The 23,221-nt window shown below is 39.5% G+C and overlaps 1 protein-coding gene across 6 annotated transcripts in view; it reads left to right on the top strand.

Moving 5' to 3' along the window:
* Positions 1-23,221, top strand: part of LOC100871216 (uncharacterized) — an 84,345-nt gene that overhangs the window by 21,618 nt on the left and 39,506 nt on the right. The window contains exon 1 of one of the 6 annotated variants that reach the window (XM_086915445.1): positions 22,205-22,663. The exons of 4 other annotated variants lie outside the window; for them this stretch is intronic. The gene's annotated coding sequence lies outside the window, so the exon portion shown is untranslated. Of the gene's footprint in view, positions 1-22,204; positions 22,664-23,221 lie in introns of those variants that run through there. One more of the 6 variants, XM_086915428.1, reaches the window with a different exon arrangement.

Raw genomic sequence — 23,221 nt, 5'->3', positions numbered from 1 at the left:
TGGAATTGATTTAACAGTGATAGTTACACATAGATTTCCGATCGATATCGAGCTCTCGTTCGTTTCGATCGATAAATTATCCAATAAATTATTAATAAGACGAATAATTAATAATTTTTACTCGCTGTATATTATAATATTTTATAATATCTTTATCATATTTGCATATATATAGCGAAAAGTGCAATTATGAAAATACCGTGTATAAAAAATGATATAAAGAACAAAAAAGAAAAGGAAAATATAATATTGGATCGCAATAATATTCGTATTTGTCACTCAAGCAGTCACCGATGTCAAAGTTCATTCGGTAGTATCAGTAGCGCCTGGGAGAGCGTCATTCCCATTCCTTGTCCCGTGCGGTACGTAGCCTCATACACTCACGCATACTCGCACACGTATACAACTCGTTTATTCTGTCTCTCCGCTCGCGTAGTACGTGCGAGTGTGGAAAACCAGCTGTGCGAATCGATTGGTAGAGGATTCGATTTTTCTCTTTCCCATCGATGCTGCGGATTGATAAGTAGTCACGTGACCAGATTTATTCAAAGGATTTACCGGGGAACATTCGTTACGTTGATTTCGACGCAATTTCGACGCGTTTATATATATATATATATATATATATATATATATATATATATATATATATACGTGGATACGAAATTAAGAGATGATTTTCGTTATATATTACAAAATTAACGTGTTTATCGATCGAGTTCCGTATCCATCGCTTGAAATCGTGTAATAACAGAACTTTCTGACAAATGTTTTGTTATTATTCAAAATTCACGTGAATTCTGACGTGAAGCATATCAGTCTATAAAAATTTGTCTAATTATTATATATATATGTGTGTGTGTGTGTGTTAAGATTTATTGATTAACACGAATCCTTTTAATTTTCTTCCATTTTAATCACAGATTAATATTTATATATTATACTCTTATCGTACAACATAGCGATTAAAAAACACTTTATGAATAATAAATTAGTATTTTTTTTTTCACAAGTTTAATTGTAATTGTTAATAGTGATAAATAAAAAATAGAATGAATAATAATGGTCGGATAAAGTTATAATGTGTTAATTATTTAAAAACTCGCAATTTTTTCGTATCGATCAATTTTTTTGCTCGGAAAAATCATGTAATGCTTTTTATGTAAATTATCATAAACAAAATATGCCTGGTCATTGCAATATACGCCACTGTCAAGAGTTTTACGAGCAGAGTTAACGATGATCGCACGTACGATTGGAGTGATATAGCTACGAATAGGAAGTGTATTCATAGCGATTTTAAAGTTTGTTCAACTTTAAAAAAAAGACACATTGTTTTTAAGTACAATTTTTTTTCTTTTTTTATTCTCTTCTTCCTTTTTTCCTTGAAATTAATTGATAAACACGCGCCCCCTTTGCCGCTCTATTTATTATTATCGCAAACAAATAGATTTGATTTACATACAACATGATTTATCGTATCGTGTCGTATTATTTCAATGAAAAAAGAAAAATAACGTATCAGGTTTTGCCATCTACATAATCAAACATTTTCTTTAACAGGATATTCAATCATACACGTATAATTTTTATAAATATTCTATCTGTAATTAGCTGCAATTACATAAAAAAATCCTTGTATGTACCAAGAAGTTATGATTTTTATAATTGAAATCGATAAGATTTTTTTTTATCGTGAATAATTCTCTATCAACTCGTGTATATATACATATATATATATATATATATATATATATATATATATATATATATATATATATATATATATATATATATGTATATCAATAATTGTCGAAAGAAATTTGAAAATCGCATCGAGGAAGAGAAAGAAGGTGAGAAAGATTAGACGCGAAATATAAAACGTGTGGATTTTCTAGGACAATGGGAAAGGTTAGAGAAGTGAATTGGAACACTTCTATTCTGGGTAACGGTTTGACGGCCATCGTTGTTATTCTCATTAAACGCGGCGAACTCGAAGTAAAAGTGTAAAAGGCACGGGTCATCCGGAGGCTGCAAAAAGGGAGAGGTTTTGCTCTCTGGAGGAATGCTCTGCCGGATTGAGAATCTCCATCCGGCAGGTCTCGAAAACCTGTTGCATTTTAACGAGACGGCCGATTCTTTGGAAATTCAGCTTGGTTGTTCTCCAAATTACCCGATCACGCTCGGGAAAAATTGTTTTCTGCGATTGATGTTGTTATATATATATATATTGACGTCAAGCGTCGCTCGATATGTTTTATCGGTGAAAATCATTAAATTTCTCGTGATGAATATGGAAACGAGTTCGTTCGAAGGAGAGAAAAAAAAAAACTACGCGTTATCTAGGTTTAAAGTTTTTACAAGATGCATCGGATTATTTTCTTTTATTTCCCTTGTTTGCATTTTATGCGATTTATTAAATTACAATCGAAGGAAAGGTCAGACAATCATTCTGTTATATAGGGAAATACGTTCGATTAGATCGGGGAATATAAAATTTTATCGCTTATTTAAATTTACGTCAAAAAGAAAAATTTTCACAACATTTCTAATTTCTCTCAGTATTAAAATTCTATCTAGCAAGCATGCTCGAAGCATGGATTGATAGCGACGAATACGTAATGATATCAAGTCAAGTGAAAAAAGGAATTAGCAAGAATTAAACAATTTCAAGATTTTGTAGATCTCTTTCGTGATTTCATAATTTCGCAGCATTACTGCGAAAGTTTTCACGATTCGTTTATATTTATTGAAATTAAAATATGGAAAGGTAGATCGATTACGTCGATCGATATAATGAACTCGTGAGAAATAACAATTTTTAAAAATTGAGAACGCATATTTCGCATGCATCGATCCAATAAGTACGCGCGTGTGAATCGAAAAGTCGATTAATCAGTCATTTATACATCGTTGGTATAACAATGACTACTAAAAAAAAAAAAAAAAAAAAAAAAAAAAAAAACAGCAAACAATGCATAGGCATACGTGTATTGAACATTAACAATTCCATAATTCGTAAAATATCGAGCGGGGATCCCCTTTTTGCGCGATCATTCCATCCCGCGTTTCGGTTCACGGGATTTTTCTGGATCGATAGAGCCGCCACGAAAGAGGAAAGAAGGCGCACAAACAAACGCTTATGCATGCTTATTAAATAGTTCGGGATGCTCACGCGATCCTGCGTGCAATTCACGGCGCAATATAAAAAAAAAAGTACTCGAACCGACGATTAATCGCGTCTCTGGTGTGCAAAAGGTTCGCGAACCACGCGCCTCTACCTTGCCCCCTTCTTATTTATAACGTGTCAATAGCGTATCGTGTTACTTCCGGTTGTTAACACCGATCAATAGCGTATATCTTACGGGAGCCGAGTCCGTGCACGTAACGCTTCGTTTTTAAATTCAAAACCCTTCTCTTCCCGCTATACAATTATCTCGTTCGAAATTTTTCCCTCCCCTCCATTTCGATAAATTAGACACGACATGTTCGTCTTTGCCCGTGAAAAAGAGGGGGGCTTGTGGGGAAAAGCGAAACTGTATCGGGGGCAGAGGCTGTTTACGAAACGGCTTCAACCGGGCAAACAACCGATCCCGATCGCTTCGAGGATCTCTAAAGCACACTTCCGCCGTTGATTCTGGCGTCATTAAGAGGCGAGCCTCAGGCTCCGACCGGCTCGAACTTCGGAATGCGGCCGGCTCGTTGAATCGTTCCACCGGAAGTTCTCGCACTCTTTCCTGCTCTCGAGCTTTGAACTCGCGCCGCGCTGCGTTGGCCCGGCGAGGAAAGGGTGGGCAAGGGGAGGGGTGGGGATGAGTGCGTGTGTGTACGCGATACTCGGTCGGTATACCCGCGCGATTCTGAAAAGGACGGTTGCGTCGTCGGGGCCGCTCGCTTCTCAGGCGAGAGGATTAAATTCGAAAACAAGCTTTCTGAACGACGACGGGCGAAGGACGTGGCCTAGTCTTCGACACACGGAAGCAAAAATCGCGGATCAACATGTTTTTATATCACCCAACCGGGCTATTTATATTTGCCCCGTTCCAAATTTTCTGCCCCTTTGCCCACGTCATCAGATATCATAATGAAAGTTCACACGAGTTATAATAGAGATGGCTATTTTCGAACGGCGTGCGGTTCTTTCGATGCTTCTACCATATATCTAGGACAATTTCAACATTTCCTTGTCTATATACACACACGTATATCGGATTTCGCTTGACGACGGTCACGGAAGGTTAAAATGCCTCTCACCCCTTTCTTCTCGATCTCCGGCGATCCAATCGAGATTACGAATCACGATCCATTCGATGAGATTTTTGCGCCTTGGGATACGCCTTGTCATCGGGAAATTTTAGGAAACGAGATAATATTCGATAAAGGGAATCTCATCGAATGTTAAACGATAATTCGAAAGGATCCCGAAAGAGCGCTTTCACGAGATAGTTCGATAAATCGAGAAAGATACAGAACGATTAGCTCCGGTCGTGGCCCGGATACCTCGTTCGTGGTATCATCGTTATACCTCGAGGTTTTCTGCCTTCGCACGCCGAGATGCACACGCGTCCTGTGCCATTATACATATATATATATATATATTCCAACAAAACACCATAGGAGAGCCAGGACGACTCTAGAGCTAGAACGAGATGGTGGCGGAGATGGAGGTGGAGGAGAAGACGGAGAAGGACGAGAGAGAGGTGATAGCGGTGGTGGTGGTGGTGGTGGCGGCGATGGTGGTGGTGGTGGTGGTGGTGGTGGTAGTGGTGGTGGTGGCGCACACGTACACACACGTATACACACAATGGTGGAAGATGGGAGATTTTACAAAAAGCGAGGCAGAGCGGCCCCTTTCGTCGCGCGGCCGCGGCGGGCGGAGAAGAGGAGGAGGAGGAGGAGGAGGAGGAGGAAGGGGGGCGGGGGCGGGGGAGCGGTGCGGGGGCTAGGGAGAGGGCGGACGACCTCGACGATGATACGACAAAAAATCAGATGCACGGCCATTGGCTGTTCTCAATTCGAATTATTGGCTTCCCCGGTCGCCGTTCGTCAGAGCCTCCCCGACCTTCTCGATACTCTTTCTCTCTCTCTTTTTCTCTTTTCCTCCGATCTCTCCTACCACTTTCCCTCTGCCGCCGCCGCCGCCACCGCCGCCGCCACCGCCACCGCCACCGCCATCTCCTCCGTCGAGCCTCCATCTCCTCTCTCGCCCCCTTCGGGAATGGGCGCCGGCGAGAAGGGCCGAAAAAACTTCGAAAAAAAAATCCAATTTCGTTGCCATGGTGACCGGCGTGCGTTGACTTTGATAAAGATCCCCCGAACGAGCCACCTCCGCTTTTCTGCCTCCTCCGCCTCTTTCTCCTGCCTCCGTCTCCTGCTGCGCTCCGTCCTCTTCATCCTCCGCCACCTCCTCCTCCTCCTCCTTCTCCACCTCCTCTGCCTCGGCCTCTTCCTGGCTCGGGCTACCCTCCGCCTCGCGACGCCGTCTCTTTCGCAGTTTCTCCGATTGTACGCGCGCTCGTCCTTTTCTTGCTACTTGTATTTTTATATATATATATATATGTATATGCGCATACATATACAGGCTCTCTTTGTACGTGTGTGCGCGCGCGACGGGGAATCCACCGGCGGATTCGTGGACGAGGGGGGTGAGGGGGATGAAGCCTCACGGGGGCCAGCGCGGTGGCTCGGTTTTGGTTGACCCATATCAAAAGGGAGGAGGTGCCTCCGGGACGTTTCGCTCGCCGGACTCGTTGAGTGGTTTGTTTGTTTCGGGCGCATCGGCTATCGGGGAAAAAAATTTTATTTACGCGCCGGACGGATGTTACCAACGGTCGAAGACGAGGTGTACCCGTTTCTACCAGCCAAGGATAAATGCCGCGAACACGCGAAAGGCCGGCATCTGTTTCCAGGAGAAAATTCTTCTTCGACTTTGATTTCGAAGGGAAGGAAAGGAAAGGAAAGGAAATTCTAAATGGATACGTTTTTTCGAGATTCGTCCGAGATTCTTATCGTTGAAGATAAGAAACTTAAAAAAAAAAAAAAAAAAAAAAAAAACTGTGCACTTATATATCAGTTTTTAACCCTTTCGCGATGAATAAACGATCGTGAGTTACCGGCAGATGCGCGTCCCTAATTCCAGTCCGTGCATGCGAGCGGAAACTTGTGCGCGCCAGAAGGCCGGCCGGGCTTGGCTCTGTATTCTTGAGCAAGCGTGGGTGTACGGGTGTGTGGGGGGAGGGGGGAGGGGGCGGGAGGAGGAGGCCGCGTGTCTATCCCCACCGAGGATCGCGTCTGATTTTTATTTCGAAAAACTTTTTTAATAAAAAAGTTATCCGCGCCACCCCATGCCGGGTAGAGGTGGGTAGAGGCTCGGCTTATACACGGCCAGGTGTATTCTATATAGGTGGTCGGGAGAGAGAGAAAGGGTGAAGAAGGGGGAGGGGCAAGCAAGCCACCGGACCTCGCATTAAAAGTTTCACAGCGCTCACGATATTTCATAACTTTCCTATATTTCGAAAAACGTGCACAGTCGGCTAGTCGGATCCAGACAAGCCCCGGAATTTGTGTGCACACAGGCTTCCTCAAGCTGTACGTGTGTATCGCGATCAAACACGTACTGTAGGGGGGCCCGTGGTTGCTTGCCGCGCGAATAGAGAGCCCTGTTACATTGCCATCTCTAACTTCCATCTCTTCCACCTAGCCACGTACGTACGTACGTACATTTTCGCCTCCTCGTCAACAACTATACTTCTCGCTGCCGCTTCACCCGTTTCGTTTCTCTCCTCTTTCTTTCCACTGATCCTTCGCGTTCTGTCTCTTTCTCTCTCTCTCTCTCTCTTTCACGTACACACACTCTTTCGCTTCCTCCTCGATTGTTTCTTTGTTCCTCCGTCTCTTTCTGCACTTTGCCTCTTCCCTTATCGTGTCCCTTTCGCGTTCGTTTCTTGCTCTTTCATTACGTTCGTTCGCTCGCTGAGAATACGGTTTAAAGTAACTAGAGCTGGTTGCAGCGGTGCTCCGATCGATCGTGTTTCGAAACGTGTTGGAATCTCGTTCGCGATCTCGATGATAATTGTAAATATACGAGCATGGAGGTTAACGTTCTTCGTTGATTATATTCGTATCTAAATTGTTTTTATCGTTTTTTTTTTTTTTTTTTTATCTCGATCGTCATGATGCCTGTTCCCTTTTTCTTCCTTTCTCGCATCGCGTATATATATATATATATAGTGTGTAACTAAAAGTTACTTGTGCAACAGGAGGGATGATTCCTTGTTGTGAAAATAAAGAAATAATTATTAGGATAAAATAATTTTATTCCCAATCGGGGGATCCCCGAAAAATCGATGTTGAATATATATAAATAAATAAATGAAATATATTATATATGATATAGAATAGAATAGTTTTAAATAATTAACTCGATTCGCTTTCTGAATAATTAATAATTTTACTATATAATAAAAACAGAGTAAGAAATAATTGATACGGATCTGGATATAATCGATCGACATTAGTTTATCTTATCTTATGCGTTTCGTATCGAAATCGAATCGAAAGATACTTGGGAAAAGATACATTGTAACCAATATTCGAAATGGTCCGACTGGTTAAATGAGTCTCGTCGGGGTACAGTCCCTGGTATGAATTCGTATCCGTCCCGCTTCACTCATAATGAAACGAATACACGGTTTCGCACCGTGACTACCCTCGACGATACACGACGATGACACGCCGACGACCGAGTGCAGTGACAGTTACATACAACTAACCTCGTATTCTCATCAGTCTGTGTTAAGATGCTTTTAACCATTGATGGTGCTCGTGTTAGCGAGCTTCTGTCGGTCATTCGCATTCGAGTATCAACGAAATAAATTGCCCGGTGAATCTTGATATTCTCGATCCTGTCCAGTCAACCTTTCATCTTTGAGAGAAGGTTCTCTTGTGTAATTTTTTTTTTTTTTTTTTTGATCGAAAATACTTCATCAGTATTTAACACACGTATTTATTCCAGTTGCGAATATTTTCTCGATAATTTTATCCATTTGTCAAAAAAATTAACTATCGATTAATTCTCTCGAATAGTGAAAGTTGTGTCATTTTTTTCTATCTATATTAACACAATATGTGTTAATATATTAGGGGAATTTTTTTGAAAAGATCGTAAGATTTTAACGATCGAGATTAAAAAAAAAGCAGAAAAATTGGTATATAAAAATATCGGCTTGTTCGATGAATTGTAAACATTTAAGTTAAGTTTAAACATAAACTAAAATCCAACATATAAAAACGCTTATAATAATCGATAAATAAATAACCAAGCATTTTTTGTGTAACCAAACTTTTGCATTGTTTTACAGCATCTTTCTTTGTACCGCGAATATATTAACACCTTGTATATGGATATTTTTCTGAATTGCATTTACGGATACTATTTCTGTGGTTCGGCATCTGGTAAAACCTGATATGTCGTATTTTTCTAATTTTACACTACAACGATTTTAACGTTTGTCCAATTGTGAAAAATCACGATATTTCTTAAAAATACAATTTCTCCTTCCCGTGTGTTTGTAGTTAAAAAAGCCTATATCTCATCTCTTTCGAGAAAAAAAAAAAAATACTCGATCAGATGAGATCTCGTCGAACATCTCGTCCATTCTTTTCGAGCGAATTCACAGAGATAAAAATTACACTGATAATAATAATTGAAACGATCAAAATCATATTTTTCGTACGTCTTTTTCGTTCAAATCTTCTTCCCTTTCTCTTTTTCGTCGTCACAAAGTGAACGCTCGACTCAAAAATGGACGTAGCCTCCATTAAATCTCGAATTTTTCCATCGTAAATCCCCCTTCTTGTCTTCTTTCCCTCCAATGAAATCGTAATTTCAATTTTAATCGTGAACCAAATTACCTGCCGGATAATCTCAGTCCATCCAAGATCGAATTTGCAGGGGCAGGGTTGGATAGAAATTTTTCTTATGAGAAAACGAAATAAGTATAAGAACAGTAGTTCCATGGAACGTCGCGCATCATATCGTTTTTTTTTAATCCCCCTCATTCCTAAACGTCTCATTCTTCTTTTTCTCGGTCGCTAAGCTGGAATCTTAGGAGTGGGAAGAGGCTACTCGTTCCTCGATACCTAGCCTTTTCTTTTTTCTTTTTCTTTTTTTCTTTTTCTGTCTCTCGAATTCGAGCGGAGGAACCCTTTGAGGGTGGCAGTGAGGATCTTTGTCGACCTCGCAGCCTCTTCTTAACCCGAGTGCATTTCTTTCGGTCCATCCCTCTCGATTTCGACGAGAAATCGTCCGCTGGCCTACCTGTGGAGACCATGATCCTGGACCTCTTATTCCTTTTGCAATATCCTCGTCGCCTCGTGTTTTAGTCGGCGGGGAATAAATCCACCACTGGTCGAACGATACCGTGGATTCCTTTTAATAAAAAAGGGAAAGAAAAAAAAAAAAAAAAAAGAACGGGATAGACTTTCGAGATTCGAGAAGGAAAATTTCATCTTCTCCTCTCAAGAGAAACTGAATTTCTGCGGTATCGTCGAAGACGCGGAAAAGAGGCTCCTTTTAAACCGACTGAGCGACCGACTTTCGACTTTCGAAGCTTTTCTCGCCCGCGACGAGGCGTTTAAAGGGATAGAGTAATTCGGGGATAGCCGACAAAAGTGAAATTTCTCGGCTAGAACTCGGCTTTAAAGGGTTGCCTATCTTCTTTCGATCCGCGCGAACGATTGAAATTCTCCTTTTCTCCTTAAATCTATACTTGGATGCGTTAAAAATAAGATAATGGTGGATACGATTTATTTAAAAATCGAAATAATTAATGATCGTTTTTATTCGTGGAATGCGTAGACGAGATGTTACAACAGGTGTCCAACAAGAATATCTGTTATAATGTGTAACGAATACACATTGTTACTAAATAATTCGTTCGACTTAATTTAATTTTTCGTTCTGCGAAACAAGAGAAACGAAAGGAATGTATTGTTATTTTTAATCTTGAGAAAAAGCTTTATTATCAAATAAATATTATCAAATATCCAAAACAAAATTCTCTTCTTTTTTTGGAATAATTTTCCATCCTAGTGATTCATTTTTCAAATCTATTTTTTTAAAAAGCTTACTTATAATTTAAAAATTTTAAATTATATATATAAAGAATAATAGATTTCTTTCTGATTCCCTTAATATATTTGTGAATATATATATATATATATATATATATATATATATATATATATATATATATATATATCGTTCGAATTAATTGACTAAATATACTAATAAAGAAAAAAAAAAAATACGTATATAAAAATCTGGCAAAAGAACGAAAATTGCGTGTATCGTGGATGGCAATTATATTTACTAACGAATTTGATCGGAATCATGGTTTTGTTCCCAGACGTGGAAACACGTAGCTCGAGCTTCTTAACGGGGCTTCTTACTTTCGCACGATAGATCGCGAGGGAAATGTAAAAAGGAAAAGAAAAAAGAAAAATGTAAAAAAAGTCGGGTATCGACCGCGGGAAAATGGGAAATTAAAAACGTGTACCACGCAGCAGACCTCTCTTTCCTTTTACTAGTCCGGTTAGGAAGCTAACGGAAGTTTTTCTACCGTCGTGTTGTGTTGTGTGCACGTGTGTTAGAGCGTGCGTGTGTTGCGTATGAGTAACGGTGAAGTTGTAACACCGTCCTCTTATCGCAACAGATTTATCGATTTGGCCGTTTACACGCCGTTCAGTTTTTGCTTGAACCGCGAGAAACGTTAACCTGTCGTTGAATTTAGAATCGGGCCTGGCTTAGACCGTTAAACAAACTTTAATTTGTTCTACTCGGTATAATTACAATCGGTAAGTATGTTCGACGCATGCGTGATCTGTAATTATGTTGATGCGCATTTAACTCGCGCATCGTGTTTCATGGCATCCTTCTCTAGTTAATTACGTCGAAGTAAGTTGATACTTCTTTCGTCAATTTTGAAGCAACATGGATGCGTCGCGACAAATGTTAAATAGTTATCGTAACATTGTTTGTTTTATATGTATCGTGGTGGTATTATACAGGGCAAAGAGGATGAAAGTTATGCGCAAAGAGGCACGAGGTGATTTCTCATGGAAAGATAAGAGGGATATATGGAAAGCAATTTTTTCGTTTGAGGTTAGTCTGTGGAAAATTACATTTAAAATTTTGATACGTGCAATCAGTCACAAAAGTATTCGTATACTCGAATTCAAGTAAAAAGTAGTAGTATTATCAGAAGCGACAAAATTTTTTTTTTTTATCAAATCTTATTAGTTTTTTTAGAGGAATGATATCAATCTTCAAAGTTTCGATGTTTTTTTTTAAATGTTTTAGAAATGTTTAGATTCCATCTGTTCGTGCGAAAAATATCTTCAAATGAAATTGTATTTCAAAAAATGTTTGAGAAATGAAACTTTGAGAGTTGACGTCACTCTTTTTAAAAAGAAATTTTGTCTATTGAAAAGAAATTGCTTTGTTTATAATTCTAAACGAAGACATTTCGTTAATGTTAAAATTTCAATTGAATTAATTTTCTTATAACATAGTATACGAAGATTTTTATTATTGACTACATATATTAATTAAACTGTCAATTATATATAGCGATAAATAAGCTACGATAAATCAAACTTTTATATTTTGTGACAAAAATTAATTACACGATTGATTATTATATTGAAAGATTTGAAAAATCAAAGCAAATTAATGGAAGTATATGCATAGAATTTTGCATACAGTAGCGAAAGTAATTAAAGTGGATTTAGGATTATAATTTTTATCTAATTTGAAATTCAACGTATTCTCAGAAATCCTCAGTTGAAACGTAAGCGTGTTTTTACACGGATGATAACCGTAGAGAAGCAAAGCGAAAATTGTTGCACTCTATCTGTGCACACTTAATGAGTTTGAAAAGTATTTACACTAGTCTAGTTCATCTCGTTAACGCGTTGTCATTGTCAAACAAATTTCCAAAGTCTTCTTGTGAGCTTAAATGCACTTCAAAACGGTGATCATGAATAATTGGCGCTGTTATTAAGCGGTAAAGCGATAAAGTTTGGAAAAATTGATAAGATTTTTTTTTTAAATTAAGAAACGATATCACGATTATGTGGAACTCGGCGGATAAAAGTCCGTTAGTAAAAATCCTATAGTTAGAATTATATATCAAAGTAATATATATATATATATATATATATACACGAGTTTAATGCACATAAAAAATTTATAAAACTTTTTTTTTTGATTTCATTCGAAGGTTGATTAAGATTGATTAGTCGATTAAAAATTATTGTAGTTACGATATTTAATATGTATATATATATATTTTTATATTAGACCGCAGATATTTAGATATGCATTTATCGATAATTCAAAGACATTGTTACGTTATATTAAATATTCAAAGTGAAGTGAAGTATTCGTTATAATATTTATCGATTATTGGGGAACATTGCTTGTATCGATTTCTTTCTTCATATTCTTGTATTCTTTTCTTCAATTATACTTAGAAAGATATAAAATTTGTTCACAAACATTTCATAGTTTAAAGAATTTCATTCAAAAGTTTCTAAATCGATCAATTCTATTAATCCTTAAAGATTAAAATTTTCAATTTTCAATTTTAATATTAAAAGAAAAAAATACGATCATCGTAATTTTTCAAAAGTTAAACAATGCAATTGATTACTTTGTCTTCCCTTTGAATCCAATAAACGTGAAATGAAACATCGAAGGAACAATCAAAGGGAATCAAAAAAAATTCAAAAAATTATCAAACTTTATATTCATGCAGAACGATCCATTCAAAGTGCAGATTAGTTTCTTCCCATGCGAAAAGCATTTTTAGGGAATATTTCTCTGAAATATTTCGATTATACTTTTTCCTTCCCCACATATACTTCGCGATATAAAATTGCATGATTTTTTCATATCTACAAAAAAAAAAATATATATATATATATATACGCATATTTAAAAATATTCCCATTCCCCATCAAAAATTCAATTTCTCGACTTTATAAACACGGCCAAAAAAATGAAAATACCACCTATTCTCCGTTTACTCTTGTTTCGTTGTCTAAAAGCAAAATAACTCGTAAGTGCATGGCATACCTCCGGCATCGAGGTCACTCGTGCCTCGACCGTTTACGCGAACGCGAACGAAGTGCTCAATTTCACTTCACCGTGGTAGGGATAAAGAAAGAAGAAGAAGAAGAAGAAGAAAAAAGGAAGTCGAGATACGGGATACGGTTTTAAGCGTGAAGCTGGTCCGTGAAACACGCGTCGTTAAGGATGGAGGAGGATTCTGGTGGGGGGAGAGAAGTGGGCGAAGAGAGGCCAAAGGAAGTCGAGCCTCCGAAGTGTGATCGTGCAGAGGAGAGGCAAACGGTAGCCGGTACGAGATCCGTCCAGTTAGGACAGGTCATGTCACGCCACGCTCGAGGATTCATGCCCCTTTCAGTGGAGTTACCGCGCACTTTTCAAGTGGATCCTGTCTGTGGTTGTCGAACGAGTGGCTCGCGAGAAAATAATAAAATTTGTTCGTATTCTGATCTTTCTCGAAAAATTGAAAGTGTTTTTTTTTTTTTTTTTAATTGAAATTTAAATATAGAAAAATTATCGCGACTCTTTGTTTATTTATTATTTATTAGTGGTGGATTTTGTTGTTAAGAAAAGGAAATAGATCGGTTCAATTTTATGCAAACATTTATATCACTGTATTTTTACTAGTACATTTATATTCTTGATTTAATTTTCTAATTAGGAATCCTTTTTTTTTTTATAATTTTTCCTTTTGTTTTTTTTCCTCTTCTTCTTTTTCAAATATCTTTCGTGGAGAGACGAGCGGTCGGTAACATTGACGGAGGGGAGGGGGGAAAGGAATTCGTAAAAACAGAGGAATGTAAAGGTAGATCGTACGTCATTCTGTCCGCGATGGGCAACAAATGCTTTCTCTTTTTCTCTTGGACTCTCGTGGACGCCTCCAAGAATTTTGCCGCGCGCGCAAATTATCGAATCCTTAAAGGGAAGGAATCGAGAACATTTTCGGAAATCCTTGATCCTTGATCGATATCGGTTTCAAGAAAACTCTCGATTCTCTTTATCGAGGATGTGATAAACCATAATCTATGAACGATTTATATCCATAAATCTAATAATATAACATATCAAAATAATAAGACAAATTTAATTCTTTAAGTCGTAACAATTTTATTTTGTACAAACAAACAACCTCTCCTGATAAAATATATAATTGTTAATACTAACCAGATCAATTTCAACGAGTCCAATCACATGTTTTTCACACTACTGAGATCCCGTAATATTAACAACTACTAACACAAATCTACATATATATATATATATAAAACACGTTCGCGTGATATCTAATTGATCCAAGTTATCCTACGCCGATTAGAAATAATTAGTAGACGTAGTACAAATCGTAGTAGATTCGTATTCAGACGAGTGCAGAAAATTACGCTCTCTCCAGCCCGGAAACGCGTGAGAGGAGCACAAGCGAAAAGGTTGGGGGAGGGGTTAGATGTTCGGATAACGCGTTAAACACCGTTTCTTCTGGATGCCGAACGGGACAAGGAGGGTAATACCCTTGGTATCGTTAGCACGATGTAACGCGACGAGCGGTCGTTCACGTCTGTGTCATCGTCGCTCTGTCGTCGTGTGTATTTTCAACACACACACACACACACACACGCATGGTCGGTCACATGGTTGTGTTGTGGCCGAGGTGCTCGCTAAGTGACTAAGAGGAGGGTGCGGATAGGGGAGGCAGGCGATATTGGTGTGCGAGTCGGTGTGTGAGAGAGAAGGAGAATATAGGAAGCGAACACGCGCGGAGGGTGGCGCGCGCGCTGAGATGCTCGGCTCGTTTTGTGTGAGGGGGATGGAGGGAGGGGGAAGAGGAGTCGCGTTGCGGGGGGGGGGGGATGAAGTTGGCCGACGAGAGAAGCCTAGGAGAAGCGAGAAAACGGGCGAGGAGGGAAGAAAAGGAGGAAGGGTGAATGATGGTGGGGTGCTCTCGAAAGGGTGGAGTGGGTGTCTCTTTTGAGCCGCTGAACTTTGCCAAGTTCGAAACCGTCCGAGGCCGTGGCGGGCTCACCCTCTGACGTGCATTCGGCTTTCACCCTTCTTCTCCCCTTCTTTCGCTCCCTCTATCCCTCCTCCTCTCGCTCGCTCTCTCTCTCTCTCTCTCTCCTCCGACCCCGTCTGTTTCTCCTGCACCCGCTATCTCCCCCTCTCCTACCTCGAACCGCGCGCTTCGCCGTACCCTCTCAACCGTCGTGGTATTATGGAAATTTTGAACCAATTCGAAAATCAATAGTCCCTGCCAGGAAGCCTCGAGGCGGCCTACGTTGCAACCACGCTCTCTTCCCCAGAATGTATTCAGGACCGCGGCGGTGTTTTACGATCGAACGCGTTTAAGCCTCGCGTTTCACAACCGAGGCAACTAGGTAATCCGACATTTTGGTATCCTGGTCGAGCAACGCAGGTTTTCGTTGTTTTCCCTCGGTGGGAAGGAAAAATTGGAGGGAAGAGAGAGAGAGAGAAAGGAGAATAGGAAGACCCTCCTCCTCTTCTCTTAGTCTCTCTCGATCGCGGCGGAACACGCGGAGAAGAGAACGGGCGGGAAAGGAAGAAAGAGGAGGAGGAGGAGGAGGAGGAGGTCAAAATCTTGGCAACGTTGGAGGCTTTTTCATTTGATGCGCATCGGATTCCGGGACGGTTGGAATCGCTTCGGTTCCCATGAGTCTTCGCGGCGATCCGAGTAAAGGGATAGAGAAGGAGCGAGGTGGGGCGCGGGCCCCGTTGGTGGGGAGAGCTTTTTTCGTTTTACAAACTGGTTCAATTTTTTCTCAAAAAGCGGGTGAACACCGCGGAAACCGGTTGTGTCTACGCCGACTCTCGGCCGCCGTGGCGGAGGCGTCGGAGGGGAACGGTCTTCTCTTCGGAGGCCCAGGTTCGTGTAGACTCCGCTACGTGGCCCCGTGGCTCAACCGAGTATCCTTCTTCTTAATTGAACCAACCGATCCCATTGTTGTCTAAGAGCGCCTCCGAAAATCCAATTCCCTCTCCTCCCCCCTCTCCCTCCCCCGCTCAAATGCGTCTGTCTGCTCGTCTGTCTACGACCAGTAAAACCAGTAATTGCTGATATTTTTCCAACTTTCTTGACGAACTTTCGCGCTTTTCGAAACTTTCTCACCCCTCCTTCCCCGTTGTGAATGGATTTTGGAATTTATTTTGAAATTGTTTTCCAAATCGATGGATCGTAACCGATCGATCGAGGTGGTAATCTTTTAAATGGAACAGTTCTTCTTCTTCTTCTTCTTCTTCTTTTTCTTCTCACTTTAGCAGTTTACGGAGTTCGAGTTTGAAAAGGAAAGAGTGATATCTGACTATAATTATGATAATAGTGACGAAGCTTTAAGACGATTTGGAAAAGGCTTTTGTGCATGACACACTTCTCCCTTTCGCGAAACCTAGTCTGGAGAAGCCAACGCGAAGTAGGTTTCCATTAGCAACGACGTATTATTATTTACCAGCCACGCTCTCCGAGAGAATCCAGAAGTCTCTTTTCAGTGCCGTAAGCCTTGCCTTAGCCGAGACTACGAATGTCAAAGACGGAAATTTCATCGGCGCGAGACCTAGTTTAAGGGGGTGATATCCATCTGTATATCCATCGTGTTTTATTTTCGGAATTGTTCGTTGGCCAATCGATACGAATCCTCCCTTCCTTCCTTTCATCATCAATTGACGTATCTTTCTCAGATCAGGCTTTTCAAACGTTGAATTTTTATAAAGAGAGAGAGAGAGAAAAGAAAAATGAAAAGGAAAAGGGATAATTGAAAAGCACCGCATTTTTTCATCTCCTATTCCCTTTCGTCTTTTTGAATTCTGAAAAAAAAAAGTCCCATTAGGTTTGTATTCCGAGAAAAAAGGCAGAGTTCTGGGAAGAGGGGTCCGAAAACAGTTGGGTTGAAAAAACTTTTTCTACGGGAAAATTTTCTATTTCGAAAAGCGTGTTTTATTTTCGCCGCTGCATCCATTTCTCCCCTGCGTGTACCGAAGATGAAAAAAAAAAAAAAAAAAAAAAAAAAAAGAAGAGAATCCAACGAACCGATGAACGGGTCGAACAACGTTGCGCCCCAGATGGATTAGCCTACCCTGTGAAATTTGTTTATTTTTCACGCCGAAAACTTTTTGAATGAATCGAATGGCAAGGCATTCGATGGATGAATTAAAAATAATCGGCTAGCTTTCTTGAAATTGACGCACGGAATGGAAACAAATTTTTCGGAAGGAGAATCGTAAGAGAAAAATTTATCGCGTAATTTTCACAGAAGAAGAGAATCCTTTGTGGAAGAATACTTAATAAACGATTCGTTTAAAAAAAAAAAAAAAAAAACCTAACTAGTAGGGACTTGTCAAATTTAAACATTGAGAAAAAAAAGGACAATTTATTCTTCATCCTTTATTCTTTAATCTCATATGTGTAATTATGATTAAAATGGCTTTTTGCCTGTCAAACTTTTTTACTTTTTTAACCTTCATCGTATCATTAACGCGTTACCAGAGACAAAATGATCTTTCGATGATGCTTTCGAGTTTCCATTGTCCACGCCAACCGTCAGATTTTTTTTTTTTTTTTTTCTACTTTCAACTTCCACGCGTTAAACCTTTACTTTTACGAGGTCGTACAACCTCGTTTCTCGTTATGAAAATTTTTATACATTATTTCATATATATATATATATGTGTGTGTGTGTGTGTGTGTCATAGTAATATAATATAACATATAATAAAAACGCAAGATTAATACAAGTAATATAACAAAAATATAAGATCAATGTAATAACGTTTGAATATTGATCTAATATTCACAACAACAATAATACAGCTCGATAAAACATCATCGATCCTTTCAACTTACTTGATAAGTTAATAAACATGGTGGATCAAAGAAAAATCGACCAAAAAAAAAAAAAAAAAAGAATGGATTCGTCACATACGTTTCCGGTCCTCGAACGATACGAGAGACAAACCAAAGACAGGTAAAAGTTTCATTGTAGTCTTTGACTCGGAAGAAAGACGTGTGCGAAGATCAGTGGAGTATGTCGCCTAGTAATCGTCGAGTGCACTTGACTAACGCTCGCTTTAGTAGATCTCGTTGAAGTTCGACGTTTGTGTGCGATGTGTACGTATACGATTACACGTGGATGTGGCTCGATGAAGCGTAACCTAATACAATATTTTTTCTCGTTTTCCATACACGTAACTTGTTGTATAAATGTTGTGTGTACTTGTGGTTTTGTTATCCGTTGGAAGACGTGCCTTTTTGTTTTTTCGTTTTTTTTTTTTTTTATCTTGCCGCGATTTTTCAATTAACAGAAAAGTCGAAAAAACCGCAATGGTTGTTTTAACCGACGAGTCGCGTGTGTTCTTTCGCATTTAAAATTGCCGGGGGAAAAGATCGATTTGGCAGTGACCTCGTGGCAAAGTTAGTTGCCCTAATACGTGACTAATGGCGGAATGGCCATTAATGAATATATTAAAGAGTCCTGATATATCATATATTGACAATAAACGAAATAGATTCGTCATTCGTTTTATTCGAGCATGCGAAAATGTTATAAGTGAGCATTGCGAAATTGCGAAGGAATTATTGGAGAAATGTCTTCTGAGGGTTTCAAAATAATTTTTAATGCGATAAAAGTATATTTGTCTGATCATCTTTCGAATCTATGGCCGAGCGACAATTTGCGACAATCGTCGAAAAAAATAGGGCAAAAATAATTTTGAAGATTAAAAAAAAAGGAAAAACAATGATTTTTTTTAATATGGAATATCTCGATAATAGCATTAAATACAATTGTAAACAAAAACAAAACATACATGGTAATAATTCATCGACATGATTATAAAAGTACAAAGTAATTTATTATAAAATTTTCTACACATCTATTATCCACGATATCTAAGTTTTTATATACAAGTTTCGTGAAAGAAGAAGTATTCCTATATTAAGGCAACTGACTTTATAATACACTTGGAAGAACAGCTGGTCACCGTCTAATAACCGGAAGTGGTGGTAACGCTCTGCGGAGGAACGTAAAACATGTATACTGTGCATATACGTATGGTAACCTTGGAGCTTATCGTTGAGAGAGATTCAAAAGTATTTTGTTTTTACGCTTTTCTGATTAATATCTTTGCATCTTATTATATGCATTCGTTGCAACATAATAATGTTTTTGTTTTTGGTAAAACGTGATTATGATGTGAATGTCGAATACTTCAAAAAGCAAAAGGTCATCTTGTTCTCATGGAAACACTTACCAGAATGTAATGTAATGAAACGAATGAATTATTAAATTGCTGCATATGAAATAACGCATATTTTTTTAAATAGAAATACGTATATTCTTTATTTATTGGAAATCTTGTTAATTGTATAACGTACGATTCGTTGTAAATTTCTTTGATTCATCACAATTTTTAACAATTGTAATAATAAAACTTAAATTTGAACTCGAAAAAAAAATCAAAAATTATTCAAGATAAGATCGATTTGCTTTGAAAAATATAAAGCAATTAATCGGCATATGTCGTTGTCAAAAATTTAGAAAAATTTACAAAAACTTTTAAATTAACACATTAACATATTCACCGACCATCAAAAACGATAAAAACGAACCATCCAGAATTTCGTTCAGAAGATCGAAGATTGAAGCCATTGTTTGAAATCCAATCGTTTCTTCCGCAGAATTTGAAATGTGTTTCGGTCTATTAAATTACTAGATAAAGGATGCCCTGGTTTAATTTCCGACTAATTTCCATCGATCCGACCGATTCTTCAACGAAGAGAAAAAAGGGGGAAAAAAAAAAAAAATATCCAATTATATCTTACAACAATTTCTCTCCTCTCGATGTAGAAAATAAAGCGCAGAAAAGTACATGTATAGTCCAAAAATCATCCCCACTACGGAACTCGTGATTCCAGAGGAACCACTTGTGGCTTCCACGCGTTACATCGCGTCTCCGGACCGGGATGTTCCAACGAGAAGTCCACAAAGCACGACCAGATAAGCGATATCATCCGCAACAGAAATATTGATACATCGCTTAATGTGTTATATTATTTTATTATCATCATCGAGGAGTGCATCGTGCGGTTGAAAAAGTGAAGAGAAAAAGAAATTGGATCAGGGAGGAGCCGTTTCAACTCGAGCCTTCTCGATTGTTCTTTCGGAATCATTTCGCACGCTCCTTGCGTGGTATTTTCTATCCGTCTTTGTCGCGTGTTCCGTCTAAAGAGGTGTTTCTCCTTCCTTCGCCCGCTCATCGATTTGCGAATCGCTCGGTCCTTGTCGCGAAACAGGTCAGACCTTTCTTTTCTCGCCTTTGTTATTTCCGTGGTCGAGAAATTTCCAAGGACACACATTTTTTTTTTCCCCTGAAAAATAGTGCTCGTCTCGAAGTGACCGACCGAAGTTCCAACGCGAAAGGTTATCGATACGGTTACGTATTTCTCGGCCGGCGGGGAATTAAACGATAAGGCCTACTTGTAAAATTCCGATCCTTTCGAAAATACACTTGGCAATGCAAACAGATCATTTTTTCCTCTTCATTTTGTTTTTCGTTTTTTGTTTCGTTACGACTTGTTCGCCGTAGTTAAGAAGTGATCGAGTCACGTGGTCTACTTAGAGAATTGCCAGTTCAAATGAAAAATTGTTATAATTGTTATAGAACGTTGCTGGGAAATTCGTTGGGACTGAAGATGAAAATTGTCTAATTTGTAATTAATTAGGATATATCGATGCGATAAAATGAAAATTTTATTATACATGGATATGCAGGAAGGAAAAATATTATAAAAGTTTAAAATTCAAAAAGTTTTAAAATCCAATTAAAAAACAATTTGTATAAATAACTCGCGAGAATCTCGTGACGATATGAAAATAGTTTATAAAAAAAAAGAAAGGAGAAAAAAGAAAAGTTCAATTTTTTGCAAGCCAAGAAGATAGCTGTGATTGCCATTGGTTGGAAATTTGTTAAAATTTCAGTGTTATCACGGAATAGAGAGTACAGTGTATCTATTCTTTAAAAAAAAAAAAAAAAAAAAAAAGAAAGAAAGAAAGAAAGAAAGGAAAAAATCAACAATTATCGGTTTTCAGAGTTTCAAATTTCGAGATTTCCGATTCTAAACGAAGTTTCGAATCCCAATTTCACGAATCTAAATATCAAATTTCAATTCATTTTTTTTTAGAAAAAAAAAAAAATCCATCGAAAAGATCCAAAAAGCTAGATAAATTTCAACGTTCAAATTTTCAGCCAATAGAAACAAGAAAGAAGCCCGATTATTTTCGAATGAAACCGAATTGGAAATTGCCGATTGCAAATAGGTTCGGATGCGAATAATCCGGCAAGGTCGTTCTTCGGTACACATCGTCGATATTCGGACCTTTTCGTTTCCTTCGCGTCTCTTATCACCGATTAATGACGCGCGCTCCCGCTGCATCCAGACTCGCAAAACAATCCCCACCCAGCCTGTTCCATAAAATTGTAATCGGTTGCATAGGAGATAGCTAGTTGAAACTCGGTGAATACGCGTAAAGGTGACGGCCTTTAAAGCGAGGAAAGCTTGACGCGAGAAAAATAAAGCGAGAAAAAAGAGGGGTCGAAGCTTAAGTGTAAGGTCTCTCCTTCTCGACGTACGTTCTCGACTGATCGTGCACACTGCCGTGTACGAGAGAGAGAGAGAGAGAGAGAGAGAGAGAGAGAGAGAGAGAGAGAGAGAAAGCGGGAGGGAGGAGAAGGGAGGGAAGACAAGGCGACGCGGGGCATAGGTTCAGATCGCATCGCATCGGTATCGCATCGGATCGCGCGTCCTATCGTATCGTTTCGTATCGTATCGCATCGTATCGTAGGAAGAAAAGTGGTGGTGGGGGGTGGTGGTTGGCGATGGCAAGACGAGGAGGGGGGGCGGCCGCGTCGGCCTAAGAAGGGGCTCTGGCAAGGGGAGGAAAAAGCTAAAAGGAGGAGGGATACACGTCGAACGAACGGAGGAAAAGGAGGCAGTGGCGGCGGCGATGGCGGCTGGTCGAGCAGGGGTAGGCGAGACGGGGGAGGCCAGAAGAGACACAGAGGACGGTTCCGTGGCATTTGTAGCATTGTAGGTCGTTGCGTTTTATAACGTGACTCCTTAATTTCCGCGACTGGCGGCCCGTGTTGTCCGCGAAAAATCGTCCTGTAATAATCGTTACAATACACCTCTCGTCGCCGTTCTATTGTTGCCTTCGTCGTCGTCGTCGTTGTGTCGTCGTCTTCGTCGGTGGTGTTTTCTGTGTGTGTGCGTGTGTGTGTATGCGCGCGCTGTTTGGTCGCGTAGTTGTTTCGTCGTGGCTGTGGTTGTGCGGTGGCTCGTCGTTACGAATGCGAACCTCCTTAAGCGGCGATGAAGCGTTTACGAGGACGCGGCTGGTACCCTTAATGGACCCACGAGGCTTTTTTGCTCGAGCCTTCTTCGTTTTCCATGGTTTCTGACTCTCGATCGCGGACGGGAACGGGACAAAGAGCAGCGCGCGTGGTCGACGCGTGGAAACGAGACTTCTCTGTGTACGCGGTAATTGCATATAGTGTGCCTGTGCGTCTCTCTGTTACTGTTGCGTTGTTGTTGCCGCCGTTGCTTTTTCTGCGGTTACGTGTCCATGTGTATGTCCCGTATCTATCCCGCTTGTGCATGCGTCTCTCTGTGTCTCTCTCTCTTACGCGTGTCTGTGCTTCGGGATACTCGTTGATCTCGACTCATTCCCTTGAACGTGTTCCACGCCAGGTTTCACCCTTGTCACGATGATCGGTGGAGGCATGTCGTAACGTAATAACGTTGAACGATGTTTAAGAAGGGAAGAGTGGTTATTTTTGCTAAATAGACGCCATGTTTTTTCCCGCGTGTCTTCGAAACAGGTGGCAATTATTGGCGACGCGTACCACTATCTCGTAGATAGGTCGGTTGTCGGGCAAAGTTTTATTACCGCAATGTCTATTAAAATCGTTACAATTCACCGAGAAACATTTTCAAGCTAAAGAAAACAATCCTTAACTCTGCCAGTTTTTCGTTTCAACCGTTTGAATCGCAAGTGTCTTGGTTACACAGGCTCGAGCTCTTCTCGAGGC

This window comes from Apis florea, unplaced genomic scaffold, assembly GCF_048593485.1.
Source record: "Apis florea isolate Af1SG1 unplaced genomic scaffold, ASM4859348v1 contig_2153_pilon, whole genome shotgun sequence".
Classification (NCBI taxonomy): Eukaryota; Metazoa; Arthropoda; class Insecta; order Hymenoptera; family Apidae; genus Apis; species Apis florea.
The sequence above is the reverse complement of the archived record's forward strand: the minus strand, read 5'-3'. Positions and strand labels throughout refer to the sequence as shown.